The sequence below is a fragment of the Scardinius erythrophthalmus genome (genome assembly GCF_964197995.2).
Source record: "Scardinius erythrophthalmus genome assembly, chromosome: 6".
Classification (NCBI taxonomy): Eukaryota; Metazoa; Chordata; class Actinopteri; order Cypriniformes; family Leuciscidae; genus Scardinius; species Scardinius erythrophthalmus.
This window is the reverse complement of record NC_138226.1, coordinates 8,130,759-8,151,355: the sequence shown is the minus strand read 5'-3', so window position 1 is coordinate 8,151,355 and position 20,597 is coordinate 8,130,759. Positions and strand designations below refer to the sequence as shown.

The window sequence follows — 20,597 nt, the reverse complement described above, 5'->3', positions numbered from 1 at the left end:
CTGTCGTGAACGCGCTCTGATTACAGGTAATAAGGTTGTAAATATGTTAGGTTGTATTTAAGGTTGTATTTACCTGTATATGTTTTTTGACTCTCAAAGTGACAGTAGCCATTGATTTGCATTATATGAATCACCAAGGACCACGGTTTCAACTACAAATCATCTTTACTGTTCTACTAAAGAAAAAAAAATCACCTACATTTTTGATGGCCTGAGGGTGAGTAAATTAACAGCAAATTTTCATTTTTGGATGAACAATCCCTTCAAGTGGGTGATCGGGAGAAGGAGACGGAGTCTGAAGGAGTGAAAGATTTCAGGTGAAATGAGAAGGTTCGGCTCACCTTGCTGTGGGACATCCTAATGAACCTGGTCTGACTATACGTGCCGTAAGCAAAGATGACAGATGAATTATTAAAAAGGGTCCAAAGGCAGGACAAGGTGGACATTCATCAATAGACTTACGTTGCTGCAATGTAAAGAGCTCAGGGGCAAGTAGAAAATGCCCAAAGTTTGTCTAGAAAAGAGTAACAGTGACTTGATGTAAGTCACGCTCTGTCAATACTGGTTGGACTGCGGACAGCATGTTAATAAGACAAAGCAATAAAAACAAAAGTACAGAGAAAACTGAGGGGGGAAATTAATTTTGTATAAATAAATACATAAATTCTTTCTTGGTTAGATAATACACAGCCAAATCCCATCAACTTTGTTTTCCCAATATTTTATAGGTGGGTCAGGAATAGGGCAGTCGATTATAGGATGAAGCGTAGTGCAATATCACTCATATCTGTGTACTGAAAATGCAACTGGATTAGCAGTCATAAGCGATTTACAATCATACCATTACACAGCAGGAGAGGGGAAAAGGGTCTGGAAGTATTTTCAATATCATAACAGCACACAAAAAAAGCCCATGTTTGTCTGTACAGCTGCTGCATATTCAGGATTTGGGATTTACCAGCATAATTATCTCTGAGTTAGTAATCCATCGCTGACCAATCAACTGAGAGATGGGGCTTACAAAGGCCGGCTGTTACCCTACTTGTGTGGCCCTTTATGCTATAATTTGTACCTACTATGCAATCAGATTACTCTAAATCTAAATGACTTGCGTCCTCACTGGACAGATAATCTTTAAGCTTCATGTTCCAAGAATGAATAAACATGGGACTCCACGTAAAAATAAGCAAGGCAGATGATAAATGAAAGAATTCAAGCATTTCACTCTTTACATGCATTCATAAAATATCTTACAGTAGTAAAATCCCTGTAGGATAATTTGATGAGTCATGAAAAATTTAGGCTAATTTATGACAATGACATCCTTAACCAGCACCAATGAATGAAAGTGGGACAATTAATCCATATGGGCCCTTTTCAGCAGCAGATATTTTAAAATGAAATTAAAAGGAAACTGTAGCAATATTATTGTCCATTATGATTTATAGGAGACGATTAATGAAAAATGAACAAGCAAATCCACAACCACTAACACCTGACAGTGAAAGAGAGAGTAGCCTAACCCATGGTCAGTCCAGAAGTTACTAAGGTTGAGGGCTTCATAAAAGTGGTGTACACTACCAACAAAATTACCCATTAGCATTATCAGTTGCTTAATTCTTCAACTGGAATTTTGAAATGAGGTTGCAAATGAGATGCAGAATTGCAATTTTACAGATAGATAGATTACCATCATAGTTTGTGTGCTTATCAGATAAAAAAAATTCTTGAATGCATGTTTTTTTAATGCATTTTTAGAATTTATGCACATCTTGGCATTTCCATCCAGCGTTTTTATGCAGTATCCCAAAAATTTGCATAAAAATAGGTGGTTGGAAACAGAAACTGACAGATAAGCCCTGTTCCAAATGGCACACTTCATATGCACTTACGATCTTGTGGACTTACAATGGTCGCCGCGTGCTTGTGTCCATTAAGCCCACTAGACCGTAGGGTGTCCCATTTGTCATTTTAGGTTTAAGAAGTGTGCTCGCGGGTACCTCCTTTTCATATTATTATAAAGTAATTAATGTGTTGAGTAGATTCTGCATAGAGAACAGCAGTATGTTTGCCATTGAGGCTGAGAGGCCGCTAACATTAGTAGTACATCAAACAGATAAAACAATGTGACAAAAAGACACTTCGTTAAATAGATGCAAATAAAGTGAGAGAGTATACATACAATATCTAATTTCAGGGTTCATACACATTTTAACCAATACTTTTCCATGACTTTTCCATGACTTTTCGGCACATTTCCATGACTATGTATTCCTGAAAATGTCAGTCGACATTATAAGAATAAAAATTTGTGTTAAAATTTACCCTCAAAATTAATACCGTACATTAGGGGTGCGCAATATTGACAAAAATATGTCTCGATATTTTCAAAATTTTGTTGATAATAATTAGCCTAGATGATATTTTACTGATTGTGTTTTTGTACTGGTATCCTGGCCGGTTTAGGCCTGTTGTTGACAGCAGACTCACGAAGATATTCATATTTTTTATATTCTATGCAGTGGTCAGTTCACAGCAGTGACCGAAATTAACATTTTTATTAAGGGGCAAAATTTGCCACCGTAAACTGATTTCCAGGGGCATTTTCACCTATATATGGACATTTTTTCTAAACGTATTTAGAGGTATGCATCACCTTTTATGTCAAATTCTAACATTCAAATTAAATTATATTAGAATAACACAGTACTAATGTCAAATTAAATCATTAAATTAAAATCCATCCTTGCAGTGTAGAGGTGACACAAAAGCGGCATCAAAACTGGCATTAGCCTATATTTATACTTCATTTACAATTGCATAAATAAAGCTATTCAATATTTAAATGATTTATAATTTTAACTTTTTAATTAAAGGATACTTTAAACATGAAACTAAAACCACCAGTAGGTGGCGGCAAGTCACTGTCTTAATAAGCGAGTTATTGGAGTCATTTATTCAACCGATTCGTTCAAACAGCTGATTCCTTCCGAAAAACAAGTGATTGTTCATTGAATCGTTAAAATGATTCGTTCAAAACGCGGATTTCATTAAATAAATAAATAAATCATCGATGTCTGTTGGACTACGACTTTATTATGAAATTCTCGTCCGCGATATAAATTTAAAATTGACAATATTGTGTCCAAAAAGTAACTCGCAATGTTAACTTTATTGTTAATTTAACTGTTGTATAAAATAAATAGCACATTTGCAATTGTGCAAAGGAAAACGGCACTCTTGCTCATGTGATATTCTAATATAACAACATAATATGATATAAATATAAGACAAAAACTCATTTGGGGACATGACATCTATAACTGCACTGACACATCACGCAGTGAAAGCAAGCATGAGAGAAACGCGATGTCAGCTCGCACTCGCAGTGCCTCGTGCATAGTTAAAACAATGATTACAATATCATCATAGTTCATAGACAATATCGCACACACTCCTAAGAACACATAGAATGAACTCACAATTGAACTGACATTTACTCGTTTTCTTCTCTCCTCTCGCGTGCAGGAGACAGACGTAGGCTAATATTCTGCGTATATCGTTTCACATGCGGCCAGAGCAGCAATCCTCTTTCCGCTACATTCTCGACCCACCGGTGCTTGCAAAACTTTAGCATGCTCGTGCCACTTTCCTGCCATTTCAATTAAATTTCTGTCAGCACCGACTTCGCCTCAGCAACATGTGAATCGGAAGTGAACTGAACGTTATGCCGCCCGAAATAAGGACGTTAAGACAACGCGAAATATTTTTTTATTAAACAGTTTTTGTATTAATCCCATATTATGCTGTGTAAAAAAAAAAAAAAAAAAAATCCATGACTTTTCCAAAACTTTCTGGGTCTTTTTATTTTTCCAAAACCTTTCCAGGCCTGGAATTTGCATTTTTCAAATTCCATAACTTTTCCAGGTTTTTTCAAAACGTACGAACCCTGTAATTTCAATGCTATGACCTTTGAGTAGATATGGGGCATCTAAGCATTACAGTTTGGATTTAGCCTACATGAAATGGTAACATTTTACAAAAACACTTTACTCATAACAATACAATCCATTTGTAACATTAAGGTTAATAGATGTTGTTGAAGTATTATTCATTGTTTGATTGTTAATTTAAAATTTTAAGTTGTATATCATAAGTTAACATTCATCACCATCATGCACTATGAACTAACATGAATGATAAAGGTATAATTAATATTTATTTATATTTAAAAAGTAGAGTACATTTTCATAGTTCAGTAGTTTTTTTCTTATTTTGTAATAACGGTCATCATTATTTTACTTGGAGTGTTATGTTTGTTTTCATGGTTGTAACAAAAAAAAGCAGGCATTGTTAACCTTTTCCCCGCCAGCGTTTTTTACATTTTCAAGGCCCCCAGAATATTTATTTGTATTAGCCTAATATCGTAAGATGCAATATATCAAAAGAAAGAACAGACCATCTGCTATTACACACACACACACACACAAACACACACACACACACACACAAAAAAAAAACATTTTATTCTATTTTATTTTATTCTATTACTTTATTCTAAATCTTCACAGTGCTATAGCTCATCCTGGGTCAACATTTCATTTGGTAACATTAGGTAGTTTTGATTTATATGCTGTTTAATGTTGATGATCGCATTATTTTACATATGCACCATATGCTATCGCTTGTTTCTGCTTCTTTTTTGCCTGTGTTTTGATCAGGAGATTTAGTACTCTTTCAGAGGATGCGTATAGCGCCCCTCTACCATATAACAGTGAAAACACGGAAAGCCGGAAATTTCTGTCAATGGTGGGGAAAGAGTTAAATCATCTACTATAAAATCAACTACTTCTGCTTACAAAAAAATATCATTTGATTCATTTCAAAATAATCAATTTCATTAGATTAAACAACAACTTTTGAATGGCAGTCAATGGAGAAAGATGCTTTTTGCCCATCTTATGGTGTACATCTACCAGCAGGGGTAAACTGGGTCACCAAACCTTGACCCCTTGATAGAAATGCATTAACTCTGCCTCCAGTGAGTATATAAAGCTGCACTGAATGCTCTCTATTCAAACAGAGCAAGTCATTGACCCATGCAGCAGTTCTGCTCCTTCGCTAGCTTTAAGAGATATTCTGCGCAAGGTCTTCTGCTTTGTGCGTTGGTTTCAGGCGCTGTGGGTGTGAGTTACCTCTCTCACACTCTGGTGTCAATGTTGAAAGGATTAGAGGAGCCCTAATGTTTCCCATCTGTCACTGAGCCAAACCATCCCTCGCCTCATCTGATCCACAAGCTGCTTTCTTCCTCAAAATCACATTTAACAAACGATTCCTCGCTCTCTGATTAAAGCCTGTATCCCCAGTTCTGTTATAATATATATATAGCTTATATTTTTTACACTTTTTGGCCCACATACTGTACCACTTGTGCGGATCTATAAAAAGACACAACAGCTCTGTTCCAAAACCTAGTACGTAAGCAGCATTTTCAAGGCATCATCCTTACATGATTATTCTGCCTTATAAGATGAATTAATTTGGCAAAATTCAAAGGCAGCATGTGTACTTCATGGAGAAGGCATTCCTATTCCCTACAATGCATTACAAAAAGCTTAGTTAAAAAAAAAAATCTGAGAAATGTTAATTATAAATATAATTAATTAAATATTGTAGACCACAGGCAGCAAGGCAGCCAGTCTGTTGCTGGATCCGCTCTGATTGAGTTACATGCATGCCATTATCTAGGATTGGGTAGGTGGTGAAATAAAGCTACGCTCATGACTTAAATCATTAATGCACATGTTGAAATATAAATAGAGAAGAGGGGCTTTTTATCAGATTTTTGCAGGGTTACATATAACCGAGGCGATGCTAAATAAACCACTACCGTCGGGGCAGCTGTTGCAGTTCAGTTCCTCTCTTAGGTCCATTACTCAGTCCTGGATATCAGCGGTGGGAGGAAGGTTCCATCCCACTAACCACTGCTGATTGACGGGAAATCTAAAGAACTTAGAAGTCTAGGTGAGGACAGACACCTCGTGCCAGCAGCCAATCAAAAGGAGATCAGTGAAAGCCCAGTTGAGCCAAGAGTTTTAAGGGGCACTGCTGTGTGCAACCTGATTATAGTAGAACCGAATTAGCAGGTGCAGACTCAGCACTTTACTTCAACTGCTTTCTAAACTGCTTTCTAAATTTGATTTTATTCCACATTCATATCATATCCTATGCACCAAGGAAAAATTCAAAACATATATTGGCAGGACCAATGACATCATGAATAAAAAGCAAATAAATATTGTATTGTATATACACTACCATTCAAAGGTTTGGAGTTATGGGCGATGTTAAGTCTACCAAGACGCTGTTTGGCTGTTTGGACAAAATGCTGTTTATTTCTCTGACGCAAAGCTAAATTTCCAGCATCAGGAGGATCCTTCCAAAATCATTCTAATATGCTGATTTGGTAGCCTAGAAATCTAGACGCACCCTAGCGGCAGCTAAATGTATTTTGCAGCCAGGGTAGTCTAGCAACTCTCCGTTGACTTTCGAGCTGCAAAAACCTAAATTGGGTCAGGCCAATCACGTCGTGTATAGAGTAGGCGGGGCGGGCTTAACATAATGACGACAGAGTTGCGACGGTTCCCTGCTACTTGAAAACAAAGAATGGCGGCTGCTGCTGGCGAACATCTTTCGAATTGGCTTTGGCCGCGACTCTGGAGGACTTGGAGTTAGGTTTTTCTTTGAGAAAAGAGCATAGAACGGCACTTAAGTCATTCTTAAAAAAAGGAAGATGTGTTCGTGGTTTTGCCGGCCAGATTCAAAAGTTGAATCTATCAACTAACGTTAGCTCTGCTGTTGGGAAAACGCTCTGGTTGGTTGTAGCACTATCCTATTGCGTGCAGAGGGAATTTGAAAGACAGCTGTTTATCCCGCCCCTCGGATTGAGCCGTGTCTATGGTGAGTTGCCAGACCTAACATCTTGATGTAGGTCTGGCTTGCCAGGCTACTGATTTGGTGCTCAAGCAACATTTATTGAAAATCATGATAATTTTTTTTGATGAATAGAAAGTTCAAAAGAACATCATTTATCAGAACAGCATCTTTTGTAACATTAAATGTCTTTCCTGTCGATTTAATGCATCCTTGCTAAATAAAAAATATAGCCTACTACTACCAGCCCTAAAATTTTAAAACGATAATACAAGCATATATTATAAAACTAAAATATTTATAGTAATATTAGCCTATATATATACACATTTAAAAAAAAAAATGGTTGTACTGGAAACTCCTGACCTTTCCATCTTAAAAGCTATGTTTTTGATGACATTGCAGGCAATTTCAAATAAGCAAGTTGTCAACTGAAGGGAACTACAGATCCTCTGCTCAGTATGACAGGAGCACTGAATCCTGTGAATCAGTACAGAGCTAAACAGTGGGACTCAGCATTTGTCACCCATTATAAAGCTCGAAGTGGGTTTTTTCCCACTCTGTCCTCGCTTCCAGACTACGACCAATCACACGGCCTGTAGGAGCTACTGATGTAAGTCATTTTGACATCAGGGTTACAAGAGTTACATCCCAGATTTTGGAAAAATATAAAAAGATGACTTCATAATAACTGACATCATTAGCACTGACATCAACAGTTTAAGTGCGGAGTAAAGTGTTTGAATGAATTCAGTTACTGTCAGTCAAAGAGCTACGACTTGGTTAACTGATTTCAGCATGCACCACGGTGAGAAATCTGTAGCTTACCTCATTTTGCTGATGCAGAATAACAATCTAATTGGGTGCTGTAGAGAGATCGTCTGAAATAGCTGACTCCTTTACCTTTAGATTTGAAATTTCTATTATTTTAATTTTTTGCTTTGTATGATAGAAGAGACAAAACAATGGGGAACACAACTGAGCTGCACACTGGATTAGAAGTAAATCATTACTTTTATAAATATGTTCACTGTTTTATTGTGCATAATGTATAGGTACATGCAATTACAAATACAAATTCTTATTACAATACACTGTTTTACCTAAATGGGAAACTTGCTCCACCTCTGAAACAACTATCCTTTTTAAGTTATGTCATGAATCTCTCTTACTTTTCGGCCCTTCCCTTCCCTTCACTTCACTTAACAGTCACTTTACACAATCCAATCAATTCCTCTGCATAAAATCAAGTCTTACTCAGCATTTTTTTATTTGAATTACATACATGTTGGTATCATCCACAGGACTTATGCAGTGAAGACATGATAGACATTGCTTATTATGAACCTGCCATACAAAATCTGCCAATGACGTAATGTCCCATCAGTCCCTGTATTGCTCTCATTCTCATGGCACTCATCACATCCATCATCCCTTGGCATCGGCGCATGGTGTGAATTGTCACAGCTACGTTACATATATAAACGCATGTGACAAACGGGGGCTTCAACTAGCAGGAACTTGCCAAATTAGAATGAGCTCGGCGGGACCCCTACAGTAGAGCAGCATTTAACTTGGGAAAGCAACGCACAAAAAAAAAAAAAAAACACTCACAAATTAATGGACATTAATGGTGTTAAAAGATAGATGCACACAGGGACATCCACATTGAAGCTAGGGAGAAGTAGAGACTGCAGTGTCACGGAAAGGGAATGAAATATTCAGAGAGTAGGCTATGTGGTTTATACAACACAATAGTGATGCCCACTCTTTCAGTGGTCTTGGTTTCCATACAGTGCATCTGGAAAGTATTCACAGCTCCTCACTTTTTCCACATTTTATTATGTTACAGCCTTATTCCAAAATGGATTCAATTCATTATTTTCCACAAAATTCTACAAATAATACCCCATAATGACAACTTGAAAGAAGTTTGTTTGAAATCTTTGCAAATTTATATAAAAAAAAAATAAAAAAAAAATCACATAAGCATTCACAGCCTTTGCCATGACACTCAAAATTGAGCTTAGGTGCATCCTGTTTCCACTGATCATTCTTGAGATGTTTCTACAACTTGATTGGAGTCCTCCTGTGGTAAATTCAGTTGATTGGACATGATTTGGAAAGGCACACACCTGTCTATATAGACGAATCCGACGAGCGTTCTGTGTAGGCTGCCATCTTGTGGCGACGCCATTACTGAGCTGTTACTAGTATGTAAACAAACCTCCGTGATAACGCAAACGCACCTTCGATGACAGCTACAGCCAGGCAGTATGACTTGTTGGGTTGATGATGTTAGACAGTGGCCTCCAGTCACAGATGAAGGTACAAACGATCTTACAGATTATTTATGAAAATAGCTTGGCAATAACTATGCTAGCTAGGCAAACTAACGAGGAAACTATTAAAAGATCTGTCCATTTGGCAACAATAAATAAATTAATGATATCAAATAAACGAATTCATGTTTTTCATTTTTGACCATTATTTATCTCATTTTCACATTTCAAAAGGAAAGGGTAAGGTACAGCTAACTGCTAGCGTTGTTGGTTCTCAGAATCACAGTCAAGCAAATACAGTAATGCTACTACTGCCCCAACGCGCCCCTTCGGTTGTTTTAAAGGTATTTAAGAGTATTTTCTCCTTAGCCTGGCATCCGATGATCAACAAAATGCCAACTACAGGTCACTGATAGAGGGTCAAAAAAATTATCTAAGCTCCGTAGCCTATGGGTTGGTCAAATAATGCACACTCTACCAGATGATAAATTAGTTCTTAAAGGACCTGTCCGATTTTCACAGACCATTAACAACACTTATACTGTTCAAATAACTCTACAGAGGAAGAATAGTAAAGTTGTAGATGTAACGTTAGTGACAGTCGTAAATCGCGGGCTGTTTATTCCAGTGGACGCAACCAAACCAATAGGAGGCAATGGCGCAACGCTACCCAGCAACAGCTCAGTAATGGCGCCCGCTTACTTCCGGTAGTTTCGCCGGATTCGTCTATAAGGTCCCACAGTTAACAGTGCATGTCAGAGCACAAACCAAGCCATGAAGTCCAAGGAGTTATCTGTGGACTGGACTGGACTGGACTGGACTGGACTGGGTACAGAAAAAAATTTCTGCAGCATTGAGGGTCCCAATGAGCACAGTGGCCTCCATCATCCATAGATGGAAGAAGTTTGGAGCCACAAGGATTCTTTCTAGAGCTGGCCGCCTGGCCAAACTGAGCGATCAGGGGAGGAGGGCCTTAGTCAGGGAGGTGACCAAGAACCCGATGGTCACTCTGACAGAGCTCCCGCGTTTCTCTGTGGAGAGAGGATAACCTTCCAGAAGAACAACCATCTCTGCAGCACTCCACCAATCTGTATGGTAGAGTGGCCAGACGGAAGCCACTCCTCAGTAAAAGGTACATGACAGTTTGCCAAAAGGCACCTGAAGGACTCTCAGACGATGAGAAACAAAATCTGATGAAACAAAGATTGAACTCTTTGGCCTGAATGGCAAGCGTCATGTCTGAAGGAAACCAGGCACCGCTCATCACCTGGCCAATACCATCCCTACAGTGAAGCATGGTGGTGCCAGCATCATGCTGTGGGGATGTTTTTCAGCGGGAGGAACTGGGAGACTAGTCAGGATCGAGGGAAAGATGAATGCAGCAATATACAGAGACATCATTGATAAAAAACCTGCTCCAGAGCGCTCTGGACCTCAGACTGGGGCGACGGTTCATCTAACAACAGGACAACGACCCTAAGTACACAGCCGAGATAACAAAGGAGTGGCTACGGGACAACTCTGTGAATGTCCTTGAGTTGCCCAGCCAGAGCCCAGACTTGAACATCTCTGGAGAGATCTGAAAATGGCAGTGCACCGACGCTTCGCATCCAACCTGATGGGAGATTGAGAGGTTCTGCAAAGAAGAATGGGAGAAACTCCCCAAAATAGGTGTGCCAAGCTTGTAGCATCATACTCGAAAAGACTTGAGGCTGTAATTGGTGCCAAAGGTGCTTCAACAAAGTATTGAGCAAAGGCAATCAATGCTTATACTTTTTGTTTTTTATTTAATACATTTGCAAAGATTTCAAACAAACTTTTCACATTGTCCTTATGGGGTATTGTTTGTCGAATTGAGGAAAATAATGAATTTAATCCATTTTGGAATTAGGCTGTAACATAACAAAATGTGGAAAAAGTGAAGCGCTGTGAATACTTTCCGGATGCACTATCTCTATATCGAAAACCTTGTTATTGTTAAAACAAATTCTCTGTGGAGAATATAAATTTCCCAAGGATTTGATTTAAGTCCCTCAAAATATCCCATCCTGTCAGGAAAAAATACAGTAAGACTGATTCATTACTCCCTTCAAAGAGGAATCTTTCCCCTCTCCCTCTTTCACCTTCCATCTTCATCCCTCCTGCTAATTACTAGAACTAGCTGACCTTCCCAATATCCTAGTTTCCCAGCTTCCTTATCATTCGTTAAACTCCGCAGAGACGCAGGAGATGTGGAGGCAATTTATTTCTGCCCCATTCCATACCCAACCAGGAGCAGCAGCCCCCTCCTGGGCTTTTCCGTCAGTAAAAATAAATGCAAGGTCAAAAAAGCTACGCACACAATGATGAAGGTATATGTATGTGTGTGTGTATATATTGGAGATAATATGCATGCTAAATTAGGTCATGTTAGATGTCATGTCACAATTGCATCTCACTCCACAGCAGTCATGACCTTAACAGCAAATGAGTTTTTATATAATTCAGCTGGTACAAATGACAAATGACTATTACACCAACTGAGACATAGCCTATGTTAATAGACATTACTGATGAGATGACGGTATAGGCTATACTGTGTGACGGTAGGAATGTGTCAGTTTTTGTGTAAAAATATTTGCAACGAAAAACCATGGAATGTCAAAAAACAGAGTCAGAAGAGCTATTGATCATTCTGCCCATCCTTAGATATTATTAAGGATTGATTACAGATAAGCCTATTATTATGGCAGAGACAACGTGGAACCAAAAAGGCCACAAAATACAGTATAGGATTGAATTTAAACATGCCAGTTAATGGTTTGTACTAAGTTAACCTAAATAATTTGACTAAAATATAAAATATCTACTTGTGCTTGCTTGTGTAGAAGGACTGCCTCTTTGGCTCATGGATCACTTGCATCATGCATGATGGTGAACTCCATAAATCACTGCAGACAGAATGGGACTAATTACCAGTCACCTATACAGGCATCTCCTAGCTGCAGGGGGGACAAGCTATACCACAAAACCAGTCTTTTGTGAAACAAGGCTTTTGTGCAACACACGGAAAAGATAGCGGTAAACAATAACATGCATGTGGAGTATGAAACAAATTACTGAGAATGATCCATGTGAGTCTGTTTACTGTAAATAATGTGCAATGTCTGGTCTGCAACCGATATTGGGTAAATATAAGGGAAACATAATTTTCTGGAATTGTCTGTGGGCGAACTCTGTAACTCATATTCCAGTGATCATGACAACATGTTGCCATTTGCAACCCGTTTTATTGACATAATCTGATGTATGTCAGAGTAAAAAAAACGCGACATTCAGTGAAAAATGTAGGACGGGACTTGATTTTGTCCATCAGAAATTGATTGGATTGTGTAAACTGGTTGATATACACTGCCATTCAAAAATTTGGGGTCACTTAGATTTTTGGTTACCTTTCATTTTGATAGTCCACTTTAGACATTCTGCTAACTATAAGTAACTTTGCAGGTCAACTAACTCTCATTTATTTGCAACTACATGTCAACTAACTCAGAGTATTAGTAGAGACTGTTGGGTTTGGGTTAGTAGAACAAGTTGACATACTTGCTAAAATTACTTATAGTTAGTAGAATGTCTGTTGGGGGAGCATCAAAATACAGTGTTAGCAGGTTTAGTTATACTGTTAGTAGAATGTCAAAAGTGGACAATCGAAATAAAGTGTTAACAGATTTTTTTTTTTTGATAGTCTCTCAATATATAGGCCTAGGCCTAGGCCTATTAGAAAAAGCCATTTATTCCAGTGTTACTCATTGCATCATTACTGTCATTACTCATCACATGATCCTAATATGCTGATTTAGAGCTCAAGAAACATTTCTTGACTATTTACTGGTAAACTATTTATCTGCAGAGCAGAGAGATATCAAGATGAGACAAGCTCAGTTCTCACCAGGAAGCTTAATTCCTGATGTAAATCTGTGACTTAAAACATTACAATTATCAGCTATCTCCAAATCTCCAGGGTACTGACTTCCTTTCAAATGGACCCAGAAAAAGTATGATGGTAACTAGAGACATCATATTTAGTGTTTATATGCTTCCTTTGGGGCAAATAATTAGGAAATATGGTTTGGGGTATCACTTTTATGATGATGATACTCAAATTTACATCAGCTCCATATGTGATCCTACTGCCACCCTTTAAAATTCTAGTGTGTGCAGGAAATAAAAACGTGGATCATTTTTTAAAACTGAATTCTTCCAAGACAGAGATTCTACTCATTGGCACACCTGCGGCTACTCTCAAAGGGAGACATTTTAATTTGATTATAGATGATAGCGTTTTATTTCCATCTTCTCATGCTCGTAACCTTGGTGTGATCTTTGACACTCACCTAACACTAGACTCACATATATTAAGAGTATTACAAAATCTGCATTCCATCATCTCAGAAGAATTGCAAGAATTAGGCCCTACATTACGCTGAAAGGCTTATTCATGCATTTGTTACTTCCAGGATTGATTATTGTAATGCACTATTTGTTGGTTTACCTGCTAAATCAATAAAACGGCTGCAGTACATCCAGAATTCAGCAGCACGTGTTCTTACATTCACTTCACCAAGTCAGCACATCACAGGCGTGCTTTATAGCTTGCATTGGCTTCCTGTTCAGTCGCGTATTGTTTTTAAAACTCTCATACTAACATACAAAGCTATGCATGAAATCACCCCTTCTTACTGTATATCTGTGACTTAGTCAGCCAGTACGCGCCTTCCCGTTCCCTTCGGTCAACTGATTCGCTTACTCTTCAGCAGCCTCCCTGTAGATTAAAATCTATGGGGGAGAGAGCTTTCTCTGTTGCTGCACCCAGATTATGGAATGCACTTCCTCTTATTGTTAGAGATGCTCCCACACTAGCCAGTTTCAAGAAGTTGTTAAAAACTCATCTTTTTAAAATTGCTTAAAATAGACTGTCATGATTAGTATTTTACTGTGTTGTACTCTAATTATTTTTGTATTATTCTTGTACTTTTGTATTTTATTTGCTTTTACTGTCGGTAGCGCTTTGGGTTTTAGAAAAGCGCATTATAAATAAAATTTATTATTATTATTATGTATCAAACAAACTAATGACAAAAAGTTCCAATCCATTTAGGGATTCCAGGAATGCAGAAATGACACATTTCACCAAATTACTTATTCTCGTTGACCTCGAATATGCTCCAGTATTTCCTTAAAAGACATCTATGAAATTGCCAAGATGTTCTTGTTAACCTTGTATAATCATTAGCAGAGGCGGGGAGGTTAAATATTGTGCAGAAAATCATTTTCTCTCTATTTGACAGCAGGTCTTCTGTATGACTTGCAGCAGCATGCTGTTGATTGAGATTTTATGAGTGTGATTATCACGGATATTAAATAGCGGCGATGAGACTGTCTAACACTGCCCTACAGAAGGGAGACTCTTTGATTTTACTCTCCACAAGTGCTTCTCCACACTCATTGAGAAACCAAGGGCACATCACCAGCTCATATTTCTAACAGAGACAGCAGGTATAATAACAGCCCTGTGAACATTTGAGAGCTCTGGGTTACAATTTTGTGCTGAGCTGAAGAACAATCTCAAAGTTGAATTAGGCAGGCTCTCTTCACTTTAAAAAATGCATAGATCAGAGTCCCATAATACAATGTTCCAGACTTATTGTATTGTAATTATTAAACAGTCTAGATTATCTTCAAAGAAGAAAGGGTATGTGGGAATAATGAAATGCAGGAGGAAGATAGTGTGGAAGGAAGGAAGGAAGGAAGGAAGGAAGGAAGGAAGGAAGGAAGGAAGGAAGGAAGGAAGGAAGGAAAAACAAACATGTGCTCTATTCAATGCCTGCATATGCTTGCTTATTGTCACTATGGGTACATTCATCTTATGGACGTCTAGAACAAAGGTGGACTAATATGCGTTTATGTTTCAAAACCAACCCATTTCCCAAGATGCCTTAAGCCTACAACTTCTTTTGCTTTTCAAGGCATGACGCAATACTGCTGAACAAATTAGTCTTGATGAATAAAGTACATAAGTGCTCTATTAATTATGTACAGGTAGATGACACTTCAGTGAGAATATCTGAGAAGCCACACCTACTGCCTTATGTTCACATTACACACTGAGAGAGAGAGAGAGAGAGAGAGAGAGAGAGAGAGAGAGAGAGAGAGAGAGAGAGAGAGAGAGAGAGAGAGAGAGAGAGAGAGAGAGAGAGAGAGAGAGAGAAACAAAACAATACAATACACAACTAGCATAAAAGGTCAAATATCCAAAAGCTCTGACAACATTTAACCAGGTGCATTTGGTTGAAATAATGCATGACCACAACGCTTTTTGACCAACACTGGATTAAAGTCCAGGGCAATCATATTCAACGGTTTTGTATTTCCATTTAGGATATTTCTAATATTTTTACAATTATGAATGAACAAAGGTTGCTCAAAGACACAAAGGCCAGAGCTTAAAGTGAGCATAAAACCCTTTAGGTTGCATAGCCTAGCCTATATCATGAGGCTTACTGTAGAGTTACAAATATGAGAGGATTATTTGGTCCAAGGACAAATGCGAAATTATGGCATAAAACTGTGAAAGACACACAGCAAGCAATCCCGTATTACTGGTGCGCCTACATGCACTTCCATTCCACTGTCACCATTTTTTGCACACATACATCAATATATATATATATATATATATATATAAATAGCTATAATTCATAGCTAAGGCGATGAAGATGTCTGATGTTGAACACCTGAGAACACCCAAGAACTACGGATACATGCTGACAATTAAACCATACTGTATAATTAATTTCATTCATGAATTATTATTATTATTTCGTTTTTTTCTGTTGTTATTTAATGGAATGTTTCACTCAAAATCAAAGATGCCAAAACTCAAAAAGGACGCAAAATCACCAGATGAGACCAGATTATTGAGAAAGTGAGTAGAACTGGTAGAGCCTGATCGGTTTGATTCGTGAACGAATCCTTCGTATTGGTTTTATCAACTGGTGATTAATAGAGAAGATCCGATTCAAACGATCCGATTCTACTTAGGCGCAACTCAAGATTATCCATTTAAACTGTTCATCCACAAAGCTGTCATATGGCTTCCGAAAACCTGGAATATGTAATACGAGTCATATGGACTATGACACGTTTATGATTTCAAGTCATTTGTAAAGGCTTGACATAGCACAGAAAATAAAATACAGTGCAGGACATTCTTCATACTTTCAAAGAAAGTAAGCCATATGTTTGGCACTGTATGAGGATGAGCTTTAATTTCTAAGTGAACTATACCTTTAAATATTATGAATATCTGTTATACAGAGAAACCTACCAAACTAAACAGCATTTTTGGCCATAACTAGCGCGTCGGTTGAGAAATGACGCCTATGATGCCTTGCAGGACAGAAATGACAGTTAACTACTTTAACGGTTAGAAAGCGGTGCGAACAGAAAGGTGAAAGTGTTTGGCCAAACTTAATTAGCAACTAAACATACGGGAAAAAAATGAAGAAAGACGCGCTTCGAGAGAAAATACGCAATATTTCTGCCTACAATACTCATAAAATCACACAAATGAGTTGAAATATCAAATACTATCTTGATGCTTCAAGTTGTTTTTCAATCACTAAAATGAAGTTGGACTGAGCGGTACTGAAGTACTGAAGCTGTCAAAACGCATTAGCATATGAATTCTCCTGCGGTTCACTTACCTGAACAGCTGATGTTTACCGGTGAAGTTGAGCAGACTTGGCTTCACTCTGGGTTGCAGGTTGCACGGCGCAAACGGACTGCGAGGCGATGCGCCGCATCCTGACTGAAGTTTACGAATCCTACTATGGCGAAGGCCTCGTGAGTAATATTCATCCCACAAGCCTTCGCCATTGGCAGGTTCCTAAGCAACGTCAACTGGAACTAATTAATATTCATCCCCAATATTTCGCCATTGGACAGTTAACTAGAACGTCAGCGTGATGTACTTAATATTCATATTTTGAGCATTCCCTATTGGATGGTAACCACGCGACGTCAGCACTGTGCAAGTATTATTCACAAACTTACGTCGCCATAGTATTTGTGTAGAACTCGTAATTTTTTTCCGATACCTCAGGGGCAGCGCTACCTGAAAGCACATACTGTATGCCCTACTTTCACTGCATGTACACTCCCTTCCTCTCTTTCTCCCTATGGGAAGAAATCGCTTGGCAATTATACGCCAATAAAAATACCCCTGAAAGTTTTCTCTTCTTGCACATGAAGTTGTTGTACAAACATGTACAAATATTGTACTTAGTTTATAATTTTGCATCCTCAGGGGAAATTAAGAAGAAGAAAAAATGTGAAACGTTTTTATTTGTTTTACATTTATATTCATGCATTTAGCAGAAAAAAAAACGTCAAAGAGCAAACAGTAATGCACAATGCAGGACTATAGACAATTGGTATGCAAGCAAACTATTGGATAAAATAATATTTTAAAAGTAAATTTCCATATGACTTTAAAGTTAACTCTAGATCAGGTAAAGAATATCTTTAAAGTGATAGTTCAAAGTTGTTTCAAACCTATATGAATTTCTTTCTTCTGCTGAACACAAAAGAATTTTGAAGAATATTTGTAACCAAACAGTTGATAGGCCCCATTGACATATTTTTTTCTCCATAAGGCCTATCAACTGTTTGGTTACCCATATAGGCCTACTTCAAAAATATCATCAACAGAATTATAATTTTGTTCAGCAGAAGATAGAAATTCATACAGGTTTGGAACAACCCAAGAATTCACTAATACAACCAATGCCTTTAGGCAGGGGTAGCTTGAGCCAAATTCGACTTCGGTAACACAGGGTTTAAATAATGTTCAAGATGTCTGCTGTGGCGAGACGGCCCGCCACAACGTATAGACCCCTAATTGCACGCTACAGTAATAGTGATCTACAAAAATTCTATTTTAGAATTTAAAAACAGGGTTTGAGGAAGCACCCACACTGAACTCCACCCATTCACTCACTTCCTGTGGTGACGTTGGGCAAAGCTTCCATTCATGGGGTATTTCCAGGCATTCACAGAACTGTCCATTCTCACACCAACAGCCATCAGCATCAGCATGAACATGAAACGCATGGGCCGCATGATGAGACTGGTGGCAGGTTTAAATCAATTTCCACATTAATAATCATAAATACAAACATGCATGCACAGATATTAATGGAGATGGATGCAACCATCTTAAGTGCACCAGATGTTGATGTCAAGTCTGTCCCGTGTCCCAGGAGTGACTGGGGTGTAATGAAAGCTGCTATTCCCACATCCCTGAATGTGCTCGATTATCTCGCCTCATTTCTCAGCCTGTGAACTATGAATACATTCTACAGTATAATGTCAACAGAACAGAAGAAGATCAGACGCATAGTCTAGCTTAATACCACTGAACGAAAAATGAAATAGCAGCATCCTTGTAGCATCATCAGTTGAGCACAGTGCTAGCAACGCCAAGGTCATGGGTTTGATTCCCAGGGAATGCATGAACTGATCAGAGGTATACATTAAATGCAATGTAAGTCGCTTTGGATTTAAGCATCTGCCAAATGCATAAATGTAAAAATAAAGAACCACATGGAGGAAAAAAAAGTGATTCTGAGTCAGGCGTGCAAATTGGCAGTTAGCTGTGATTGGAAGGGGTTTGCTTCCAAAAACGTCTTGTGAAACCAAAGTGTCAAATTCCTGCAGAGATGCTGGTGACGCTGAAAGAGCTAGGGACTGTGACAGTGTGGTGTCGAAGGAGTAAGAAATAACAGGTCTATCTCTTGCCTCACTGATAATGAAACAGGCAAGCTTTTCCCTTCAGAGCGCTCTTCCACTTCTCTAGGACAGAGAATGAGCTTCTTTTACTTTGATACTGTCAAGAGTCTGTCTCGAGCAGGAACCAATGATAAACAAGGCAATTAAGAAAAAAAGAAAAACTTTAGTCATTAATAACAAATATATAAGAAACTATACTTAAAGAAAATAAAGCTTATTTTATTTTTTTTACATTTATTTCATTACTGCAATGCTAAATATATGGCAATTATATATGCATCAATACATATATATATATATCTCAATACTCAAATGTATATTTCTTAAACTATCAAATATATCAAAAATAAGATGCATTACAGTAATGATAATGTTTTCATTATGGTAATGAGAATTGTGTGGAAAATAAACTTAACTTTTTTTAAATGTGCTTATTCTTAACCCTTTAAACCAGCTTCATTTTTTTTTATTATATATATATATATATATATATATATATATATATATATATATATATATATATATATATATATATATATATATATATATATAATTCACACAATGCATCCTATTCTTCATTTCATATTATATATATAACCACAAAGCAAACCTGGGATCCTTACTCTTTAAATTGACTGCCAGCTCTCAATTGATGACCTTTAATTTAAATGAGTTTCGCTGCTTTACAATCCCAGTGGGCTTGTCCTGCGTCCCATTAACATCAGCTACAAAGAAAAGGGCTGTTTCTATATCAGGCTTCACGTATGCAGTCTCAGTTACCCCTGAAGGTCACGGCAGATGTGAATCCTGTTGGGCAGCACGGCAGAAATCAGTGAAAGCAAAGTAGCTTCATGTCCAATGACGGGCACGCTGTTTGAAACACATGCATTTCAGTGCATCTGAAATGAGATGTGACAGAAATCACATTTGGTGTATGCGCAACAGCGAACATCATGCTTATACCACAGAAATGTAAAACCCCCAGATTTTTCATTTTCGACATTTAATTCAAAATCAGAACGGCGCAAAATACATTTTTTGTTTGGTCTGAATTGGCTTATGTTATTCAATCAAAGGACCCAACATTAAATAGTCACCAAGATAGAACGAATATAAATACATTTTTAATTCAAAAGCAGTATGAGTAGATGTGATGCCACAAACAACTAATATGAATCAATTAACTGAAATGACAAAAAAAAATATTTACTTTTAAAACACCATATTTGCTTAGGGATGCACAAATATTAAAAATTGTATAAAAATGTATCAAAAATATTAAATTATTTAAATTATTATATTTCAAAAATGTTTCTTGATAAGCAAATATTCCACATTATTGTTTTTACTGTATTTTTGATCAAATAAATGCTGCCTTGGTGGTGAGCATTAAAAAGATTTCTTTTAAAAACATACAAAAATCTTATGACACCAAACTTTTGAGCAGAAATTTTGACATTTTATATTTGTGGCAAAATCCTCACAAAATATCTTGATATATTCTTAATTGGTTTTAAATCACATGCAGCTTAAATAAGCACAGTAAACCTT

The 20,597-nt window shown here is 37.5% G+C and overlaps 1 protein-coding gene across 1 annotated transcript in view; it reads right to left on the bottom strand.

Annotated features, from left to right (window-relative positions):
* Positions 1-17,090, bottom strand: part of znf385b (zinc finger protein 385B) — a 130,116-nt gene extending 113,026 nt beyond the window's left edge. Inside the window, exon 1 of the mRNA XM_081367880.1 lies at positions 16,961-17,090. The gene's annotated coding sequence lies outside the window, so the exon portion shown is untranslated. The remainder of the gene's footprint in view (positions 1-16,960) is intronic.
* Positions 17,091-20,597: the final 3,507 nt, after the last annotated feature.